Consider the following 22,568-nt stretch of genomic DNA (forward strand, 5'->3'; position numbering starts at 1 on the left):
AATACGGTTATTTTTTGGAAGTGGACTTAATATATCCATACCGTTTAAATGATCTTCATAATGATCTTCCATTTTGTCCGTCAAACTGTCTGGCCTCAAAAGAGGATAAGGTAAAAAAATTAATTGCTGACCTGGGAAATAAGAAAAATTATGTAATACATTATCGGAACTTGCAACAATGTATACAGAATGGGTTAGTACTGAAAAAGATCCATAGACGAGTTCAGTTCTTACAAAAACCTTGGTTAAATAATTACATTGATCTAAATACTTCACATATGCAAAATGCAAAAAATAAATTTGAAAAAGATTTTTTTAAATGAATGAATGGTTCTGTTTACGGAAAAACAATGGAAGATCCCGGGCGCAGGGTCGATATTAATCTTATTAGTACATGGGAAGTTCCGGATAGCTCGAAGACTGGACGAAAAGCACATTGTGCCAAAACTTTAATTTCAAAATCCAATTTTCATAGTGCAACTAAAGTTAATGATAATTTCTATGCAATTCAAATGAAAAGATTGTCCTTTCTATTTAAAAAGCCAATGTATTTAGGATTTGCAGTATTAGACTTATCGAAATGGAAAATGTATAATTTTCACTATCAATATATGAAGCCAAAGTTTCAGGAAAAGTTACTCTTAAATTATATGGATACTGATTCATTTATCTATACAATAAAAACTGAAGATTTTTATAAAGATATTCGTTATGATCTTGAAGCAAAATTTGATACATCGGACTATTCAGATGAAAGAATTAATCTATATAACTTCAAAAGAGTTAACAAAAAAATTGTAGGGTTTTTTAAAGATGAGCTTAACGGTAAACTCATGACAAAATTTGTAGGCCTGTGCTCAAAAGGTTTATTGTTATAAAATAGATCAAGTTGAATCTTCACATAGTAAAGCAAAGGGAGTGAGTTCACGAAATCTTACAGTTGAAGACTATAAAAAAGTTTTATTAACTGGGGCCTCACTATATGGTAATAGAACAATATTTAAATCAAAAGCACATAAAATAACTACAGTTAATATAAATAAAAAAATTCTTTGTGGCAAAGACAACATAAGAAACCGTAATGTGAATGTAACACAATTTTTAGAGTTAAAACATCAGAGATTAATTGAAAAAGATATTTTAGAAAATGTTGAATGGCTAGAATCAAATTCATTTTGGTTGGCTGAGATGAAACAAAATAATTATGTGAACGATGGAGAATCATTAAATGGCTTTAAGTTTCAAAAAGAACATATTGAAAAATAACTATTTTATAAATCAGTTGAATTGGAAATGTTTTATTATGATCGAGACTTTGAAAAATATAAATGAAAACGATTTTGAGTTTGTAAAAAGTATTTTTAATTTTACTTAAAAGATAATATAAATAAATAAATACAAATTAATTAAATAAATCATTTGTTATACTACAAAATGTCTTCCTTATTTATCCAGCTAGTCGTTGAAAACCCCAGCCACTTAATTAAAACTTTATTTCCTTTTCGCACTTTTTCAACTAGGTACGTGTGGGGAAATCGTGTTTTTTTCAGTTTTTTTTTAGAATCCGCCCTGAATCGGTCTACCATCTAAATCTTCAAGTATGTATGTTGTAGGGTATGTATTCTTCACCTTTCTAATTTTATAGATTTCAGTTGTATAGTTTGGTGTATACCCTTTCTCAAAGACAAGTTTATATTTACTAATACGAGCTTGGTTCCCCTTACGGAATTTACTTGCAACAAATATTTTCAGGGTATTATACGATGTTTGTAATATTTGTTTTTCATTGGAAAAATTGACATTACTTGGACTCATTTTTAGTGTTCTATGCACTCTATTATTATATTTATTAATTAATTGCTTATACATATCTATCCACTTATATTTTCATTGAAACTAAACTCACCCCACATTAGACCTTTAAGAGTTCTATTGAAACGTTCAACTATTGATGCTTTTAGAGTACTGAAGGTTGAATAATGATTTATAGTAAAACTTTTCATGAATACCTTAAATTTCGAACTAAAGAATTTAGTGCCATCATCAGTTTGCAAGTTTTTTGGTGTTCCATGACCCGATTTAAATATTATCTTCATGGCTTGGGAAACATTTTTGCATTTTTGGATTTTATTGCCTCACCCCAAGCATATTTCGAAAATGTGTCTATAACAGTCAACAAGTATCGGTACCCATCATTAGATTTTGAAAAGGCTCCCATTTCAACCAAATCTGCTTGCCACAGATCTTTTATACCCCTTGTAATCACTCGTCTTCGTTGAAAGTTTTTTCGAGATGGTCCGTGCAACTCATTTACGATTTCTCGCTTAATCATATACTTCTTATAGTCTGAGAAGCCACACCTTCTAACTCAATTGTGGTCTTTTTCGGTAAGGATATCGGTTTTATTACATATTTAAATATGTAGTCCTCAAAGGTCTTAATCTTTTCCATAATTTTGGCATAAATTTGGTCAGCGCTGTCTGCCCTCTTGTTATTTAATTCAATTTTATTTTCTAGGCTTGAAATTTTTGTGAGTCGACGATTAACATTTTGAGTTATAATTTTTCTTAAATCTTCCCCCAACTTTCCGAGGATCTTATCAGTATATTGTTTCGTTGCTAGATCATTGTTGTCTAAAGGCTTAGATCCCTTTTTGATACGATTATTTTGAGCATTTAGATTACCCTCCTCATCGATGAATAATCCCTCAGCAGAATTAACACGTCTTTTCAAATTTTCTGATCGTTCCTTATCAACAGAAAAATGTACAAACTTGTCGACAGGCATGATGTGATATAAATGTAAAATATACTTGTCCTTCCTATTTATACCCATTAAAATGTAATCCTTTCTTTACGCAATTCCTCTAATATTGACAGAATTTCGTTATTGTGGCTGGTGTTACCCGCTCCTTTTGATGCTACTAAAATTTCCAATCGTTCGACTAACTCATTTACATCATTCCAATATACATAGTTTGGATTTGATTTCTGAAGAGTCATGTAACCAAAACCTGTTTTTGAGCGAAGTGGAGTAGACGTTGTAGGACTGAAATCTTTGTCTATCAACTTCTTAATAATATGGTTATATTTGTATGCACGTGTACCCTTGATTCTGTTATTAGGTTCAAAGCATACTCTATGTATATTCGTTTCTAAAATAATTATACCCGTTACTCGTAGAGTAAAAGAGTATACTAGATTCGTCGGAAAGTATGTAACAGGCAGAAGGATGATGAGGATCACTAGCCGAGTCGATCTAGCCATAACTGTCTGTCTGTCCGCCCGGATGAACGCTGAGCTAAACTATAAGCGGAAACTATAAGAGCTAGGCTATTTAGGCTTTAACGCCCACAAAACGCCCAAAGCTGTGGCTTCTACACTTTCGATGCTAGAATAAAAATGTTAACTGAAATGTATTGTTCTCATCAATACCTGTCGATTGACTCAAAATAAAGTTTGTCACGCCCACTTCAACGCCCACAAACTTCAAAAAATCGTAAATATGAACGTCGATATCTCGGAAACTATAAAAGATAGAGAATGTGGATCTAAAATTTAGATTCCGTAGCCTTAAACGCAGCGCAAGTTTGCTAGCGAATATGCCACGCCCACTCTAACACCCACAAACCGCCCAAGCCTGTGGCGCCCACAATTATAAAAAATGATAAAAAATGTTAACTAAAATGTATTGTTCTCATCAATACCATCTATTGACCCAAAAAAAAATTTGACACGCCCACTCTAACGCCCATAACGCTTAAATCTGTCTAGGTGGCGTATTTTAATCTCGCTTTGCTGCTTGCATATCTCCATTTCCCTTTGATCCCTTTAGCTGAGTAACGGGTATCTGATAGTCGAGGCACTCGACTATAGCGTTCTTCCTTGTTTTATACTTTATTATCTTTTTCCTCCATTTCTGTTCAGTATTATTCAATCCCATACCAAATTTTTTCTTGGCTTTCATTATATTTGTATCAAAGACTGCATCAAGACTGCTATTTGGTGCCTTGACGCGCTTTGTCAATTAATATAGAGTCTGCCTTATGTCGTTCACTCAATGCCTTGTTAAACGGTAATGTATTGATTAGCTTATAGACAAGACCACCACCGATTATAAAAACGTTTCCCCATTTTATTGATGTCTAATCATCAAAAATTTCTCATTAAATGAGGTACATTAGATTGAAAAATGCGTTTAATAAGTCAAAAACAAAAAATTTTAGTTAGATATATTAACGATGGAAACGAGAAAAATCTACCGCCACGACATAGGGCTCTCTTACCGAACACAATAAGGGCTCTAATTGTTGGGCGTTCGAATTTTGGTAAAACTAATATTATGTTAAGTCTAATAGAGAGTCCTAATGGATTAAAATTCGAAAATGTTTATATTTTTTCAAAAAGTTTATATCAACCTAAATATGAGTACTTGGAGAAAATAATCAAACCGATTAAAGGAATGGGATATCATACATTCTTCCATAATGAGGGTGTACTAGACCCCAGTGAAGCTAAAAACAATTCCATTATGATATTCGATGACGTAGCTTGTGAAAAACAAGATAACATAAGATCTTATTTTTGTATGGGTCGACATAAAAATATCGACTCGTTTTATTTATGTCAAACGTATAGTCATATACCTAAACATCTGATTCGTGACAATGCCAACTTTATTATAATGTTTAAGCAAGATGATTTAAAAATGCGACATATATATCGGGACCATATTAACACTGATATGAATTATGAAACATTTGTGAAAATGTTGTCAAAAATGTTGGGAGGATTTGGCGTGCAGATTCTTGAGCTTCTTACGCCGTGCAAGTTTGTTTCAGCAGAGTGCCACGCCCACTCTAACGCCCACAAACCGCCCAAAACTGTGGCTCCTACAGCTTTGATGCTAGAATAAAAATTTTAACTGAAATGTATTGTTCTCATCAATACCTATCAATTGACATAAAAAAAAGTTTGCCACGCCCACTTTAACGCCCACAAACCGCGAAATTCTGTGACGCCCACAATTTTTATGCTAGATACAAAATTTTAACTGAAATGTATTGGTCTTGTCAATACCTATCGATTGGTCCAAAAAAAAAATTTACCACTCCCACTCTAACGCCCATAACGCTTAAATCTGTATACCGCCGGTAGGTGGCGCATTTTAATCTCGCTTTGCTTCTTGCATATCTCCATTTCCCTTTGGTCCCTTTAGCTGAGTAACGGGTATCTGATAGTCGAGGTACTCGACTTTGGCGTTCTTCCTTGTTTTTAAGTAGTTAGGATTGAAGCTTCGAGTATAATAGAAAAGGTGGAAAGGAAAACAATGAACGAAATTTTAAATGTTCGAGGAAAGGTTTACTCAGATGAGAGTTCGAAGAAAGAGTTTCATACTTATTCATCGTATAATCAAACATTTAAGCCAAACGATGAAATTCGAATTACTATCCAAAATCAAGACATGTACGTGCTTCCCACGAAAGTAACCTTAATTTTCAAGGAATTATTAGAAAAGATTCACCGAATGGACCTACAACTGATAATGTTGCCACTTTTTTTAAAAATAATTGTATGGCTTACTTTTTGGATGAAATTAATTACGAAATAAATGGATGTGAGATTGATAAAAAACGATTTGTCGGTATGACTACAACCCTAAAAAATTATATATCTCTGGATAATCTTCAAAGTCAAAATCTATTAAATTCCGGATGGAGCAGTGGAGACGAAATTTCGACGGGACCCCACTTCAACTTTTCTGTACCATTAAAAAAATTGTTGGGATTTGCTGAGGATTATAAAAAAGTTTTGTTAAATTGTAAATACGAACTAGTGTTGAGCCAACTAAGAATCTTGGTGATGTGTTTGAACAAACCAGAAATGAACACACTTTTTACTTGGTAATGTCTAATATAACCTGGAAAATTCCCCATGTAACTCCGAGCGATTTTGCAAAAATTATTATTAAAAGTGGTGTAAACCTACCAATCGCATTCCGGAGTTGAGATTATTATCACAGCTGGAATGTGAAAAACCAAAATTTTCCATAATTGGATTTACACTAAATGAAGAATTTATCATAAATAACTTATCAAACTTGAAAGTTCACTTGAATTCTAAGTCATATGATAATCTGATTGCTGATGTTAGTAAGAATCAGTATGCTCACCTATATGAAATGTAAACAAGATGTCAATTTAGTTACTATTATCGTGTATCACAACCATTTTTGACTCAAATGAATTTAAATTGAAGGCCCCTATTATTGTGGTAAATCTTTCATATCAAAACGAATCAGTGAAAACTGATCCTATTGATGTGAGAATTTCAATAGAACTGAAGACACAAATCCATGAAAATACCCAGGCTTACTGTCTCCTAATACATGACCGTATAGTTGAATATAACCAATAGGTTCAAGATGTTGTATTTAGCAATCGATTGATGTGCAAGGTTTCTTTGATAATAATAATAATTTTATTCTAAAGGAAATTGGAATTGTATTCGAAAAAGAAAAAGATCCGATTTGAAAGTAGCTCCAAAACAATGAATAATTTTTATACATCATTTTAAAGTTGAGACTAGATGTGTAAAGATCTATAAGAAAACAAAATTAATAAAATAAAATTTCATGAGGAAATTTACCAATTTATTGAACAATTTATTGTTGAACGTTGATGCACTAAGAGCAGTACAAACAAGTGGCCCAAACGACACCAAGCACGTGCTTGTTACGCGCGGGCCCATTTTTATTTCGGGCAAATACGGTTCGCGAACAAAGAACAAATAAAGACAGGTCAAAACATAGATCAACAAGATTAAAGCAAATGAGCTAAGATTTTAGTTTTTAGTACAGGGATAGAAGTTGAGGAACAAATTAAATGATACAGGTTGTTATAATTATTAGAAAGAACGCGAAAGGGCTCATGCTGACTAAAATTAGATGAACATCGTGGCAAGTTAATAGGATGGTAGTTTCGCATTAGTCTAACAGGAACATTGAAACTTAGGCGGCTTACCAAATCTACAGAATCAATATCGCCTCTGATAAGATTATTCATAAAAATAGTACCAAGCATAATTCTACGGCTTACTAGAGTAGGCAAATTAATTAATAGCAATCTACTCGAGTAAGAAGGCAACCTGACGTTTTGATCCCAGTTCAAACCACGTAAGGCAAAAAGAAGAAATTGTTTCTGTACGGACTCTATACGGTCAATGTGCACTTGATACTGAGGACTCCAAACGGAAGAACAGTATTCTAAATTAGGTCGGACAAGTGAGGTAAATAATAATTTGGTAGTGTATGGATCATCAAATTTTTTAGACCAACGCTTTATAAACCCACCCTCAATATTAATATCAAATAACTAAAAATAACGAAATTATTTCTTGCCTTAAGGAACCCTTAGACTAAGTATTGAATCTATTTTTGAAAAAACAGATTAGATTAAGCTACCAGTCGGGTAGCAGTGTGCTAATCCTAAGAATAAAATTTCCACATTAATAAAAGTAAAAAAAAAAAAAAAAAAAAATTTATAAACCCAAGAACACTCATAGCTTTATTTACAGTAGAGGTTATGTGGGAGTCAAATTTAAGTTTAGGATCTAGGAGAACACCTAAATCGTTTACTGAGTATATTCGGTCCAAGGACATGTTCTGAAGAGAGTAACTCATGAACGTTGGCGTACCCCTATAAAAAGTCATAACGTTGCATTTAAGATAGTTATACCCGTTACTCGTAGAGTAAAAGGGTATACTAGATTCGTCGGAAAGTATGTAACAGGCAGAAGGAAGCGTTTCCGACCCCATAAAGTATATATATTCTTGATCAGGATCACTAGCCGAGTCGATCTAGCCATGTCCGTCTGTCCGTCTGTCCGTCTGTCCGGATGAACGCTGAGATCTCGGAAACTATGGGAGCTAGGCTATTGAGATTTGGCGTGCAGATTCCTGAGCTTCCTACGCAGCGCAAGTTTGTTTCAGTAGACTGCCACGCCCACTCTAACGCCCACAAACCGCCCAAAACTGTGGCTCCTACAGTTTTCATGCTAGATAGAAAATTTTAACTGAAATGTAATGTTCTCATCAATACCTATCGATTGACCCAAAAAAAAGTTTGCCACGCCCACTTTAACGCCCACAAACCGCAAAACCCTGTGACGCCCACAATTTTCATGCTAGATAAAAATTTTAACTGAAATGTATTGGTCTCGTCAATACCTATCGATTGATCCAAAAAAAAATTTGCCACGCCCACTCTAACGCCCATAACGCTTAAATCTGTATACCGCCGGTAGGTGGCGCATTTTAATCTCGCTTTGCTGCTTGCATATCTCCATTTAGCTGTGTAACGGGTATCTGATAGTCGAGGTACTCGACTATAGCGTTCTCCCTTGTTTAAATTCAAAAGGTTGTACTGACACCATTCCTGGAATCTATTCATGTCTGACTGCAAGCAGAAACCAGATTCAATGTTATTATATGAAAAACAAAACTTAACATCATCAGCATACATTAGTACACGAGAGTGATTTACGATAGAAGGAAGATCATTTATAAACAGAGTAAACAGCAAAGGGCCTAAATGACTGCCCTGAGGCACTCCAGATGTCACGTTGATCATCTTGGAAACAGCGTTTTTGAATAAAACCCTCTGAGATCTACCATTCAAATAACTTGAAATCCAAGTTAACAGATTATTCGGAAACCCAAGCAGATCTAATTTGAATAAAAGAAGAGAGTGGTTAACAGAGTCAAAGGCTTTACTAAAATCTGTATATATAACGTCCGTCTGTAATTTTTTGTTAAATCCATCTAGTACAAAAGATGTCAATTCGAGCAGGTTAGTGGTGGTCGATCTACGCTTAACAAAACCATGTTGACACGGCGATATTAAAGAGGAGCACAAATGTTGCAACTGAGAGGTAATAATGCGTTCAAATGTTTTAGGAATTGCAGACAATTTGGAGATTCCTCTATAGTTCTGAGCATTAACCTTCGCACCCTTTTTGTGGAGTGGAATAATAAAAGAATCTTTCCAGATAGTAGGAAAAACAGATGATGAGATAGACAAATTAAAAAGTTTAAGAATGGGTTTACAAATAGTTCGGGCACAAAACTTAAGAACACACCCAGGGAGTCCATCTGGCCCCGGAGAATAGGTTGGCGTTATAGTTTCTAAATCCCTTAAGAGAGAACTCTCGGTGATTACAGGAGAAAAAATACAATTTGCCCTGTTTAAGTGATTAGGGTAGCTAGAATTAGACCATGAAACAGAACTATAAGTAGATTGGAAGAATTCAGCAAATAAATCTGCAATTTCGGGATCCGTAGATGCCTCAATAGAGTTTAATCGTACGGATGATGGCAATGCTGAAGACTTTCGCTTAGCATTGACAAAGTTATAAAATTTCCTCGGATCCTTTGAAAATTCAAATTTACATTGGTTCAAATACATGGAATAGCAATGAGTGTTAAGTACATTAAAATTAGTACGAGCCACCACATATCTTGAAAAATCGGATGGCCTACCCGACTTTTTGTACTTTTTATAGAAGTTTGTTTTTAGGTTTCTAAGTCTTTGCAACTGATTGGTAAACCAAGGTGGCCTGTCTAACTTAGGAGGAAAACTGTCAGGAACACATTCACTGAAAAAAGAGTTTAGGACACTATAAAATAGTTCCGTAGCACTTTCAATATCCAAGCAATTATATAAATTTGTCCAGTTATATTGTGAAATCAAGTTGTTGAGTTTACTAAAGTCACATTTACGAAAGCATCTACATTTACTTGGAGAAAGTGAAGGAGAGAGGGTATCAATGCTGGGAAGACAAATTGTAAGTTCTAATGTGGGATGATACTGGTCTTCAGCCACAACTAGTGGGTCAATTCTAGATACAGTGACTTCAGACGGATCTAAAACAAATACTAGATCTAATTGTCTGTTTAGTGAATTACGTATAAAGCTAACTTGCTGTAATGATAATTCTAACAGACCGTCAACGAAGTCATGGTCAGATAAAGGGGTAGAGACAAGTGAGTCAGTGGAAAGGGACCAAGAAATGTCAGGGAGATTGAAATCACCCAAAACAATTAAAAGATCCCTTTCGGAAATATGAGATAAAACAGTTTTTATTGCAGACGAATGTTGCTCATAAATTGTTAAGTCGGATCCAGGTGGAATATAAGAACAAGTTACATAAATAGAAAAAGATTTCAAAGAAACTTTAACACCAACGAATTCTATGTCATTGGGATTAAGAAAGTATATTCTCTCCGATGATAAAGTAGAGGTAACGGCAACCAGCACCCCACCCCCCCTACGAGGAGAGCGATCAGTTCTATACGTATTAAAATTTTTAGACAGAACTTCGGAGTCTGATATCTCCGGTTTCAGCCAAGTCTCAGTAAAGGCCAGAATGTCTTCAGAAAAGGCAGAGGAGTCAGCATAAAGCTTAGGTAGCTTCATATTGAGTCCCCTAACATTTTGATAGGCCAAAAATAAACTACTCAGTTTTTTGGCGCAGGTACAGTCGTGGAAGGCTTATTATTAGTTCTCCGTCTGTTTGGAACAAATTCTTTAATGACCAAATCATCATTAAGCCAAAAACTTTTAGAATTTAGTACATTAAATACTTCCGGAGGAGCAGATATTTTAAATGAAGATATCATACGAACATATGGAAATTTAAACTCCTCCACTGTGATGTTTTGAGATGGGAATTCCTGTTGTATAAATTCCAAAACATCTGCAGATGTGGTTTCAGGTGTTAAACGAGACACAAATAATTGCTTCCTATATGGAACAACCGAGAGGCTCTTTCTTCCACCATTTGCAATCTGAACATCGTTCGTCTGATTACCAAGACTAGGGACTCCTATAGAGCTAACTTCACCAGTAGGCACAGAAAGCTGCATAGGGTTTGACCCCTTAGTCTGGCTAGCAGAAACAGGGACTCCTCCAGAGCTTTTGGTACCTATGGGTACTGCTGTCAGAGAAACTTTAGGTCCCCCAGACCCAGTAGATGCCGACATAGCTGCCGTTACCGATCGGGTACAAATATTTGGAGCTAAGTTGGGATTTGGAACTGATGCCTTTACGGGAGCAGATTTTGAAAGAGCGGTCTTTTTGCGTTTAGGTGACCCTACTGACATTTTTTTATTATCAAGGTCCGCCTTAAACTCTTTAAAATCAGCAACTACGCTCATAAGCTTATCAAAAAGTTTCATAAAACGATCATTGGTCAGCGCAACATAGCCATCCAAATCACGGTCTATTTCAACGCAAGAGGCACAAGTCCACGAAAAACCAACACGCAGATCAATAAAATCTTTTACTCTGCCAACAAGTCCAGTACATTTTGGATGAATGACTGTATTGCAGAGACGACAATAAATAAAAACATCATTAGGTGACGATCCAAACTCACAATCTTTCTTGGAACAAAAAAGAGCCATTTTTACGTATTTAAATTTAAGAAAAAAAGTTGTTTATAAAACCAAAGTATCAAAAGAATTATAAATACCTCACTTAATTTGACACTGGGATCAAACAATAAAAATGTAGACACACAAAAACACAAAAGTATAAGAGCGCGAAGAGACTGCGAAAGCGAGAGAGCGCGACAGAGTGGCTGTCGACTGAGCGTGGCTTGCAAAACACAAACAAAATATACACGACAACAGTTGCGACGACAAGAAACGGGAGAGAGATTACAAGAGAGAGAGATTACAGATTATGGGAAACAACAACAAAAGCTATTGAAACAAATGCACCGCAGCTTACAGAAGTTACAATAACAAAATGCACAGGTTAAAAACAGAGTTAGGTTTTGTTAAAATTGCTACAATATACATACTACTGTAAGCGCCGAGTGCAGACAGATTATAAGACAAAGAAAGAGAGGGAACCTTCGATTATCTATCTGTCTTTGTTGCACGACCGTTTTTAGGCAGTCTTCTATGCTGCGCTGGTTTCTCTGCTGACGTCAACAGCGGCACAGAGTTTTAGGCACAAAAGTAAACAAAAAAGCTTGTTGCCTTTAGACATGTCACCGCGTTCTTACTGCAGAACTGAAGGGAAGCGTCACGGATGTGATATTTATCCTCTTACCTTGAAGTTGCAAAAGACAATTTGCAGTGCAGACGAAAAGGTGCCAACTATTCTGAAAAAAAGCTGAAGTAGCACTACAAAAGTTTACTAAGCCATACTTCAGACTGTACTCGGCTGAGGAACTTGTGAGATGGTTCCAAAGTCGCCTAGCTGGGGCAACCGAGAGGGTCGCAAGTTGCGGATAGCGGATGACCTCTCTCGAGGCCAACTGTGAATAAGCTGGTGGGAGAAGTCAAACACGGAATCGTGGACGGAAACCTCAGTAAATAAACAGTCGCGGACAGCCAGCGGGTATATTTCTACGAAGCAATACCGACGATGCGAGTTGTTCAGCCGCATCTAAATAGTTGCTTTACACAAACCCACTCCCAACACAACACCTACCCATCTCCCCTTCCAAACAACATCTCACACCAGGCCGAACCACGGTAATCCGGACCGTGCCGAACCGTACTCAAACGGTGTGCTCACGGACATAGCGACCCCCTGTTCTAACTATCGCCGTACCCGCGCATCGCGGATCTCTGCCCGAGCGGACTATTCCCCTTCTCCGCAACTCGTGGTACCAATTATGTAATCAACAAATTTAACTAAAAAACAAAATACAGAGACGGGAACTTTCAAAAACCCTCGGATAAGCTGAACACTGGTTCCAACATCCGCACCAGCACGGTCCCAAAAGGGCCGCATCCCAAACTGGGGATGACGGGTGGCAGAAAGCCAGCGTTCGCCTCCGCCACGGGCGCATATGCGCCTAAAGCAGCGGTAGGCACTGCCAAGGCGCTCGGGCCACCCGCTGGAGCAAATAAATATACTTACGCAGAAAGACGGACTGCCGCCCAGACTCTGCGCTCTCATACTAGGAGCAACGTTGCCACAACTTCGCCTGAATGGCTAAAGAAGGTAGAGTGTGCAAGGAAGGTGCTTCCTAAATACGGGCAGGATAAGGGGCTCAGGCGAAAAAGCAGCGATCCCTCGAACTACCCGGACCACCGGCGTAGAGATCTAAGATCCAGCCATCGGTCTCGTTCGCCGAAATTACGAAGGTCGGAGTCCTACTCGGTCTCATTGACAAGGGCAATCCGGAGGGCAGGATTCATAGGAACAAGTGGAAGGCAGTGCACTGCCGACTTGTACAAACAGGCGACGAGCAAGCTCGGCGAGGTCTACGAAAGGGCGAACATCGTCGCACTAGACTGGTGTGATGTCCCCAGTAGGCCCCGAGCCAGGATTTGGCTCTCAGCAGCGATCAAGGCGCCGGAGAACATCCTCTTCATGTTGCAAGAATGCAACCCGCACCTCCCCCAGGACCGGAAATTTGTTAAGGTGGAGGAGCATGAAGAGGATGTCAACCAGGCGGTGTTGGTCCTGAACAAGGAGTCAGTTGCCCCGATCTACTACTACTACTACTACTACTACTACTCTACTGATTGGTCGCTAAGCAGAGAGATGCGAGCGCTTGGACCGGCTATCGAGGACGTGGACATCAGCGACACAGAGGTGGCCAACGTCACTGTGGTGGACGTTGCAGCTGTAGATGTCACTAAGACTTCTACAAATAAAACTGCACCACAGTAAAGCAGCGTCTGCTGCGCTTCTGCTTCGTCTGACCGAAGGCGGAGCCGACCTAGTCCTTGTACAGAAACCTTGGATAGTAGGAGGCAAGGTTGCTGGATTAGGAACAAAGGAATACAAGCTTATGTTGACCCCAAAGAAGGTAAAATTCGAATGTGCATATTAGCCAAAAGGCATCTTAGTATTTTTCTACTTCGCAATTACAGCAACGGGGGCAACACCGCAGTAAGCCTGGAGCTGCAAAGTGGCTCTATAAGGGTCCTTTCGGCCTACTTGGCCTTTGAAAAGGAAAAGCCTCCAGATGCGCTGGTCAGAGGAATGGTGAAAGCTCAGGAAAGGATTGGTAATAGGCTGTGACGCCAACGCCCATCACTCCCAGTGGGGTTGCCCAAACAACAACTACAGAGGTGAGTCTCTTGAGTCTTTTGATTTTATTCTAAATTCGAACCTATTCTTATGCAAAACGATCATAGATCTAACTTTGGTAGCAGACTCACTCGTAGGCGCAGTCAAAAACTGGGCAGTCTCTGACGAGCACTCCTTTTTAGTCCATAGATTCATAGAAACCGTATTGTCCCTTGATTCGCCCTTGCCGGTCAGCTTTGCTAACCCCAGACGAGCCGACTGGCACAGGTACAAAGAAGTTCTGATGAATATCCCCCCCATGGAACCGTCAGAAAGCATCACAAACCCACAGGAGCTGGACGACACAGTAAATAAATTCACAGAGGCACGCAACACTGCCTTCAAAGTTGCATGCCCCACAGGTAAACCAAGGGAAAGGAAAAAACCCCCTGGTGGACCCAACAAATATCAATCCTCAGAACCAACTGCACGTGCCTGTTTAACAGAGCAAGGGCGGGAAATGAGGACACTAACTGGTAGAACTACAAGTATGAACTAGCCTCCTACAAAAAGGCCATTAGAAGAGCAAAACGAACGGCATGGCAGACCTTCTGCTCTGACATAGAAAAAACAACTGATGCCGCAAGACTCAGGAAAATACTCTCTAAGACAGCCGCGCCTTGGGCTATCTTCAAAAAGCAAATGGATCATGGTCAGACTCCAGTAAAGAGTCCTTGGACCTGCTCCTAGACGCTCACTTTCTAGGAAGCCAACAAACAGGTCATCCTCCTGAAAGAGGAGCAGGAGAGGAAATCGAATTAGATCCACTCCTATCAGACCGCAAAATGAAATTGTCCATTCATAGTTTCAAGCCATACAAATCGCCGGGACCGGACGGGATAACACCGGCTCACATCTAACAAGCAGGACAAATAGCTATAAACTGGTTGAAGAAAATCTTCCAATCCATCCTGGCGGTAGGAGAGCTACCAACAGTATGGCAAGAAACGAAGGTGGTTTTCTTTCCCAAGGCAGGGAAGGCCACTCACACCACAGCAAAGGATTTTAGGCCAATAAGCCTAACATTATTCCTGCTTAAGAGCTTTGAAAGAATGATAAGCCTACACATAAGGGCCACCATAGACCCGACACAAATATTAGAGACACAACACGCTTATACCAAAGGTAAGTCAACTGAATCGTCGCTACACTTGGTGGTAAGCAGCATCGAGAAATCACTCAGCATCAAGGATTTCACACTGATCGCCTTTCTGGACATAGAGGGATAACGTGCTTCCCTCTGCAATAACCGAATCTCTCTTTTAGCGATCACGCCAGGTACGTGGGGTTAGTATTCTTACTCACGTATGAAGGAAATTGGGCTTATATGAAGCATGTCCCCTAGAACAGTTATTTGGATATACGAGGGTGGTCCGATAAGTTCTTAGCCTCCAAAGGAAAAAAGGAAATTTTGGAAAAGTGGCGATTTATTTCTCAACATAATCTGCATTTAGCTCGATACACTTAACCCAGCGATGCTCCAACTTCTTTAACCCGTCTGAAAAATACGTTTTCTCGAGGTCTGCAAAATAGGCCTCTGTGGCGGCGACGACCTCTGACGCAAATTTCTTTCCAGCGAGTGACTTTTTCAAGTTTGTAAAAAAAAGAAGTCACACTGGGCCAAAGCTTGAGAATATGGTGGATGGGGTTGCAGTTCGTAGCCAAATTCGACCACTTTGGCCTTGGCGAGGTCGGAAGTGTGAGCCGGTGCAGGAAGAGCACTTTTTTCTTCGCCCAATGTGGCCGTGTTTTCTGCAATTCGGAGGCGAATCGGCCCAATAATTCGGCATAGTACAGCCCTGTGACCGTTTTGGCCTTGGCGAGGTCGGAAGTGTGAGCCGGTGCAGGAAGAGCACTTTTTTCTTCGCCCAATGTGGCCGTGTTTTCTGCAATTCGGAGGCGAATCGGCCCAATAATTCGGCATAGTACAGCCCTGTGACCGTTTTGCTCTTCTCCAGGTAGTCGATGTAGATCACACCTTGTGAATCCCAAAAAACGGTGGCCATCACCTTTCCGGCCGATGGGACAGTCTTCGCCTTCTTCGTAGCAGGTTCGCCGGGTGAAGTCCACTGTTTCGACTGTTCCTTGGTCTCTGGTGTGTACCAGTGGATCCATGTTTCGTCGACGGTCACGAAACGACGCAGAAACTCCTTCGGATTGCGCTTAAACAGCGTCAAACACTGCTCTGAAGTGCTCTCACGGTTGCGTTTGTTGTCCGGAGTGACAGCTTTCTCATACCCAAAATTTCATGCAGGATATGACCCACGCGGTCTTTTGACATGCCTACTGTCTCAGCTATCTCGCGTATTTTCAATCGGCACTCTGCCAATACGAGATCGTGAATTTTTGTCACGTTATCCTTCGTGGTAGCCGTTTTCGGGGCACCTGGGCGTGGCTCATCAAAAACCGACGTGCGACCACTTTAAAACTCGTTAAACCAATTTTTGACGGTCGCCATCGAAGCAGAAAAGTCGCCATACACAGCATCCAAGCGCTCTTTGATTTCGCTGCGCGATTAGTACAGCCCTGTGACCGTTTTGCTCTTCTCCAGGTAGTCGATGTAGATCACACCTTGTGAGTCCCAAAAAACGGTGGACATCACCTTTCCGGCCGATGGGACAGACTTCGCCTTCTTCGTAGCAGGTTCGCCGGGTGAAGTCCACTGTTTCGACTGTTCCTTGGTCTCTGGTGTGTACCAGTGGATCCATGTTTCGTCGACGGTCACGAAACGACGCAGAAACTCCTTCGGATTGCGCTTAAACAGCGTCAAACACTGCTCTGAAGTGCTCTCACGGTTGCGTTTGTTGTCCGGAGTGACAGCATTCTCATACCCAAAATTTCATGCAGGATATGACCCACGCGGTCTTTTGACATGCCTACTGTCTCAGCTATCTCGCGTATTTTCAATCGACAGTCTGCCAATACGAGATCGTGAATTTTTGTCTCGTTATCCTTTGTGGTAGCCGTTTTCGGGGCACCTGGGCGTGGCTCATCAAAAACCGACGTGCGACCACTTTGAAACTCGTTAAACCAATTTTTGACGGTCGCCATCGAAGCAGAAAAGTCGCCATACACAGCCCGATATTGCTCTTTCTCCATTTTTGTAAAATCCGCGGACACGTCCGATTCCACACCCAGTCAAAACAAAACTACGAGTCCGATTTCGCTTAAATTTCGACAGTAGCCGTTTACGAAAATGTACTACACGATAGAAAATTTCTCTTGCGATAGTGACGCCATCGGGCGGTGAGGCTAAGTACTTATCGGACTGCCCTCGTACACAGCGGTAGTCAAGCCAATCCTACTATACGGAGTGGCCCTGCGGTAGACCGCTCTGTACAAACAATGCATACTGACTCCTTTAAACAAAGTACAGCGAATGGCGGCTTTGTGTATTAGTGGAGCCCTTCGAACCAACCCGAATGAAGCGCTGAATGCGATCTAGCAGGAAAGGAAAGGCCAAATCGGCAGCTATTCGACTGAGGGAACCACGGGCCGTGGAAAGCCCAACTTTATGGCCATGCTAAAATGAATCTATTCCGAAGAAAACGGATCTATGCAAATCCATTGAATATAGTCACAGACCGAAATAAAGTTAATAAAAAAAGTTTTCCGAAGGAGAAATTTCTTTGTTTAAAAGCCCTATTTCCGATGTAAGTAGCGACATTGAAACTACGGAAGAAGACAGAGATAGTGAAATTAATTTTATTGATCTGGATAATGTTCATTTGAAGGCAGAACCTGAATTTGACAAATTGTAGTTGGTGTCTAGGTATGGCAAATACAATGCTTTTTTCAAAGAGTTAAGATGGAGGATAATCACTTTTAATTGTATAACTATTATATTATATATATGTGGTATTTTTAAGTTTATTGCTAAAGTATTTGAGTTTATTTGTTGGTTAGATTAGGTTGAATATAATATAAAGAAATTAACATTTGATAAGTAAGAATTTCACGCGTCTTTTGGCCAACGTCTTAGGACCTTACTCTTCTAAGCCTGGAATTCAACTCCCCCTCCGTTTCTCGGAGGAGATCTCTCTCTTACTTATCGTCTTTCGTCTTTCTTACTTGCTCTTTGATATCGTCTATCCTTGCATTACGTCGTTTGTGTATTCGGCAAAGGGGTGTATTTGGCCATCCTGCTAAGCTTTCGCCTCGAATGCATCTTCGTCTTCATCAGGTGTTGACCAGCGCTTTAGATACTCAGCACAAGTTGAAGAATTAAAAGGACCATCAAATTGCCAATCTTATGGACATCGTTCGAGTTACTGCCTCTGCAAAAGTAGAATTGATCGCCAGCTGAACTTTGTTGACGTGATTATACCACTTGGTTGATATTATAGTGGCGTTCAATCTCTCTACTTACCCGTTCACGCGTCGAAGTCCTGTGGTCGCCTTGATAAGTTTGAAGTAAATGCAGACCCTCAATCGCAGATGGTGATGACAGGATCGCCAAATACTGCACTTTGGTTACGCAACTTTGACGTCCGAGGAAGTCGATTTTGTCGGGTACAGCCAGCAGAACTTGGTAAACGAATCCACAACGGCTAATATGTGTTTGTAGTCTTTATTGGTGGAATCTAACGGACCTAAGCAAACCACATATGCAGAGAAACGTCCCCTTTGTCCAGTGGATGCAGTAGTCAATCCTGTTTGCCTTTTTTATGATTGCTCATAATACACGGTATGTAGCAATCTAGGACCTTCTGAACCTTTTTCTCAAGGAAAATCGTTATGATTTGCCTTTTCATATCCTTGGGCACCAAAATTAACTCAGTGTCGTTGTCAAGCTTCTGCAGTATGCCAACCCAGAGAAAGTAATGACTACTTTCTGAATCTTTTCCATTGTTGAGGAAATCGCAAACCGCTCTGTGATGCTCAGGTTGCTCTTGAGCTTTTTGTATGCCTATCGAAATACTTTGGTCAAGTATTGTCATGATTGGGTAACGGCTGAGAGCGTCCACATGTTTCATACGAGTTCCGGATCGATGCTCTACCTCATAATCGTACTCCTGGAAAAACAGGACCCAGCGAGCGACTCGTGTGCAAGGATTTTGCTTCTCTAAAGTTTTTGTGAAGGTTTTGGTTTGGATGCCTAACAGATGTACTTTAAACTTTACGAGTGCTCCGATGACTGCAAGAATCTCAAGCTCATAACTTGTATATTTTCGTTGAGCGTCGTTTGTCTTTTTACTCATATAGCATACCGGATGCACTGGCAATGGCAGCGTCTATGTGTACTTCTGTCTCGAGTTTCTGATTGTAAATGCTTAGGACGGTATTTGCGGTCAAAATCTTCTTTAAATTGCTTACTAACCTTTCTTCTTTATTTTTCATGAGAAATTTGGTGTTGTTCTTAGTCAAATCAGTGAGAGGCTTTAAAATAATGGCATAACTCTGAATGAACTTACGGAAATATCCCGCTCAACTCAAAAAACTTTCCTGTTGCTTCAAAGCTTGTGGTGATTTGAATTTGGACACAGCATCAATCTTCTCAGGGCTTGGATAGATTTTCTGATTTTCTAGGAATTGTATACGCGTTTTTAAAAAAATGACGTTTTTAAGATTCAACTCGATTCAGAACAGGTGTCAATAACCTCCCTCAGGTTAAGTAATGCGCTTTAAGGCAGGGGATGCCTTTGCGAGTCAGCTCACGAAAAAGGGCGTTAACATGACTCTGGAAAACGACAGGAGAGTTTGAAAGTCTGAAAGGTACCTTTAAAAACTGATATTGTCCACTTTGAGTGACAGCGGATGTGTATTTCCGGCTTGGCTTTGAGACAGGAAGAAGAAAAAATCCCTTTTTCAAATCGATCGTTTGGAAAATTGTGGCATCTTAGTCTGGCAAATATCGGGGTGATTTGAATTTGGACACAGCATCAATCTTCTCAGGACTTGGATAGATTTTCTAATTTCCTATGACATGGCCGAGGAATTGTATACGCGTTTTTGAAAAATGACATTTTTTAAGATTCATTTCGATTCTGCACTGGTGTCAATAACCTCCCTCAGGTTAAGCAATGCGTTTTAAGGCAGGGGATTCCCTTGCGAGTCACCTCGCGAAAAATTGCGTTAACATGCCGCTGGAAAAGGCCAGGAGAGTTTGAAAGTCCGAAAGGTACCTTTAAAAACTTATATTGTCCACTTTGAGTGACAACGGATGTGTATTTTCGGCTTGGCTTTGAGACAGGAACATGAAAAAATCCCTTTTTCAAATCGATCGTTTGGAAAATCTTGGCATCTTGGTCTGGCAAATATCGTGGTCTCGAATCGTGGTGGTCTTCAGGTGAAGCGGTTTGTAGTTGTACTGTGTACTTTGTTTTTGGTACTTGCTTGCTGGTTGATATCAAGTTCATTGTTATTCTCTGCAACGTCGACTTTCATTACGTTGATTAAATCATTTTCTTCTACCTTCTTGTCTCGGCATCTTACACACTTGCAAACCGTCGCGATTGAAACGAGCATGTAAACAAAGTTCCTCACCGACAATCAATTGGAAATCCATGCAACCGATTGGAACAACGTAGAAATCCAAAACGAACTCGTCATTGTCAATGAGAATGGTCTCTTTGAAATGTCCAAGTGGATTTATTTTGCTTGTGTCACGCGCGCAACCGAAACCAATTAGACCTACGCAACAGTTTTGCAATCTCGGACGTCGTAAACCGTTGTAGAGATCTTCGCGAACCAAGTTGAATTTGCTTCGGGGGTCAATCAGAGCTACGCACTTTTCGTTACAACTGCGCGAAATATGTCCACAGGAATCATTTAGTGCCGCGTTCTTTGTTTTTGAAATTATTGGACAGGTGTCCTTTTTGACCACAATTTTAACAACTTATCTCTTATTTAAAGTTTTTGTTCGGTGTTGTCACTTTCTTGCTATAAAACACATCGCCGTTTCGCTTTGGTTTCTCGCGGTCGTAAACTTTCTCCCGCTCGTTCTTTGTGACGTACTCTTTGAACTCTGGCAGCGTAGAAGAGAGTGTTGTCAATTGAATTACCTTCTACGCCATCAATTACGTACTGTATCAAAACTGAATCAAAAGTATCCCCTCCAATTGTCAGATCCTTCATTCGGTACAAGTAAGCACGTTTGCTTTTGCTTAACTGCTCTTGAATTTGTTTGCTGTTTACAATAGTTTTAAACTCGTTTAAGAGAGCAATTTTAATCGCATTCCGGTGCTCAGACCTCTTTTTTCGCAAATATCAATTTTTGAACGTCTTTCCAGCACATTATTAACGCTTGCTCTTCGAACTCTGTTAACCACGATTCAATTGAAATTGAGTTAGTACCGTCAAAGGTGCAAACTAAATCATCCATGTCGCGAAAACTAAAAGAAAATCTCGGTGATGCCACTTCGTTGCATAGTTTGGTCGACTTCTCTTTCTCTGCATTTTTTCAAAATTCGTTGCGTTTTGCATTCCGCTTTGTTCTGCACCAAGCTCGTCGGTTCGTGATGTTCTCCCGCTTACAAATACATTGTTTGCTTCATCTTCGTCGTCTGAGGATTCAAATTGACTGTGTGCGAGAAGCCTATTTTAAAGCAAATTGCGAAACATGTGGATTCCGACGTCGTCAACGTTTTAGCTTATGTTCAACACATTGAAAATTAAAGCCAGATCGCGTTCGTTAAGATTTTCCTGCACATATCTTTCCTTCGCTATGTAATTGTTTGAGCTTTCGTTGATTCGAAACTGGAACAATTTCAAAACCGTTGACGGTTGCCTCTATCACCCTCGCTCTCAAATACGTATTTGTGGAAGGTTAAAATGTTCACCTTCTTGCTACTGTGCAAATTTCAACTATGTAGTCATTTAAATAGCTAATGGTGGTGAAATATTTAATTTTAAGACGTTGACTTATTGCTTTAAATTGGTACACACATCGTTTTTTAGCAACTTGTTTACGACTTTGTTTTATTACTAGTTCACTTTGCACACTTCTTCGGTTTTACTTGTCACTTCTTTCACAAATTCCGATTGAGCCCCCAAATGTGGGATTTTTAAGTTTATTGCTTAAGTATTTAAGTATATTTATTGGTTGGATATATAATATAAGCATTTAACGCGTCGTTTTCGTCTTTTAGCCAACGTCTAAGGACCGTACCCTTCAAAGTCTGGGATTCAACTCCCGCTCCGTTTCTCATCATATCGTCGTTCGTCTTTCATCTGTCTTACTTATCGTCTTTCGTCTTTCTTCCTTTCTCCTTGATATCGTCTATCCTTCCATGTCGTCGTTGGTGTCGTTTAGCTCAAAAAGGTTGTTGTCTAAGCAGACACACCACACATATATGTTATCTATATAATATTCGTAAAATTTTTGGCAGCAACGAGTGAAGAAACCTTCAAGCATCTTTCAACAGTTTTATTTTAAGTATAAGGCATAACAATTTTATTGAATATTTAAATAGCCGATTTTCTGTATAAATATTTGCCCATCCCTCTCGCCCTCTATTGAATTTGATGA

At 39.5% G+C, this 22,568-nt stretch overlaps 1 protein-coding gene and 1 long non-coding RNA gene across 15 annotated transcripts in view; both read right to left on the reverse strand.

Moving 5' to 3' along the window:
* The window catches only part of Myo81F (Myosin 81F), a 2,624,640-nt gene that overhangs the window by 2,093,434 nt on the left and 508,638 nt on the right, over positions 1-22,568 (reverse strand). The window lies entirely within an intron of this gene.
* Positions 9,480-20,366, reverse strand: LOC139352958 (uncharacterized). Its single transcript, XR_011604020.1, has 2 exons — positions 18,468-20,366; positions 9,480-18,375 (listed from the first exon to the last, which is right to left on the reverse strand). It is a non-coding gene; the product is annotated as an uncharacterized lncRNA (long non-coding RNA).

The sequence above is a fragment of the Drosophila suzukii genome, chromosome 3, assembly GCF_043229965.1.
Source record: "Drosophila suzukii chromosome 3, CBGP_Dsuzu_IsoJpt1.0, whole genome shotgun sequence".
NCBI classification, from domain to species: Eukaryota; Metazoa; Arthropoda; class Insecta; order Diptera; family Drosophilidae; genus Drosophila; species Drosophila suzukii.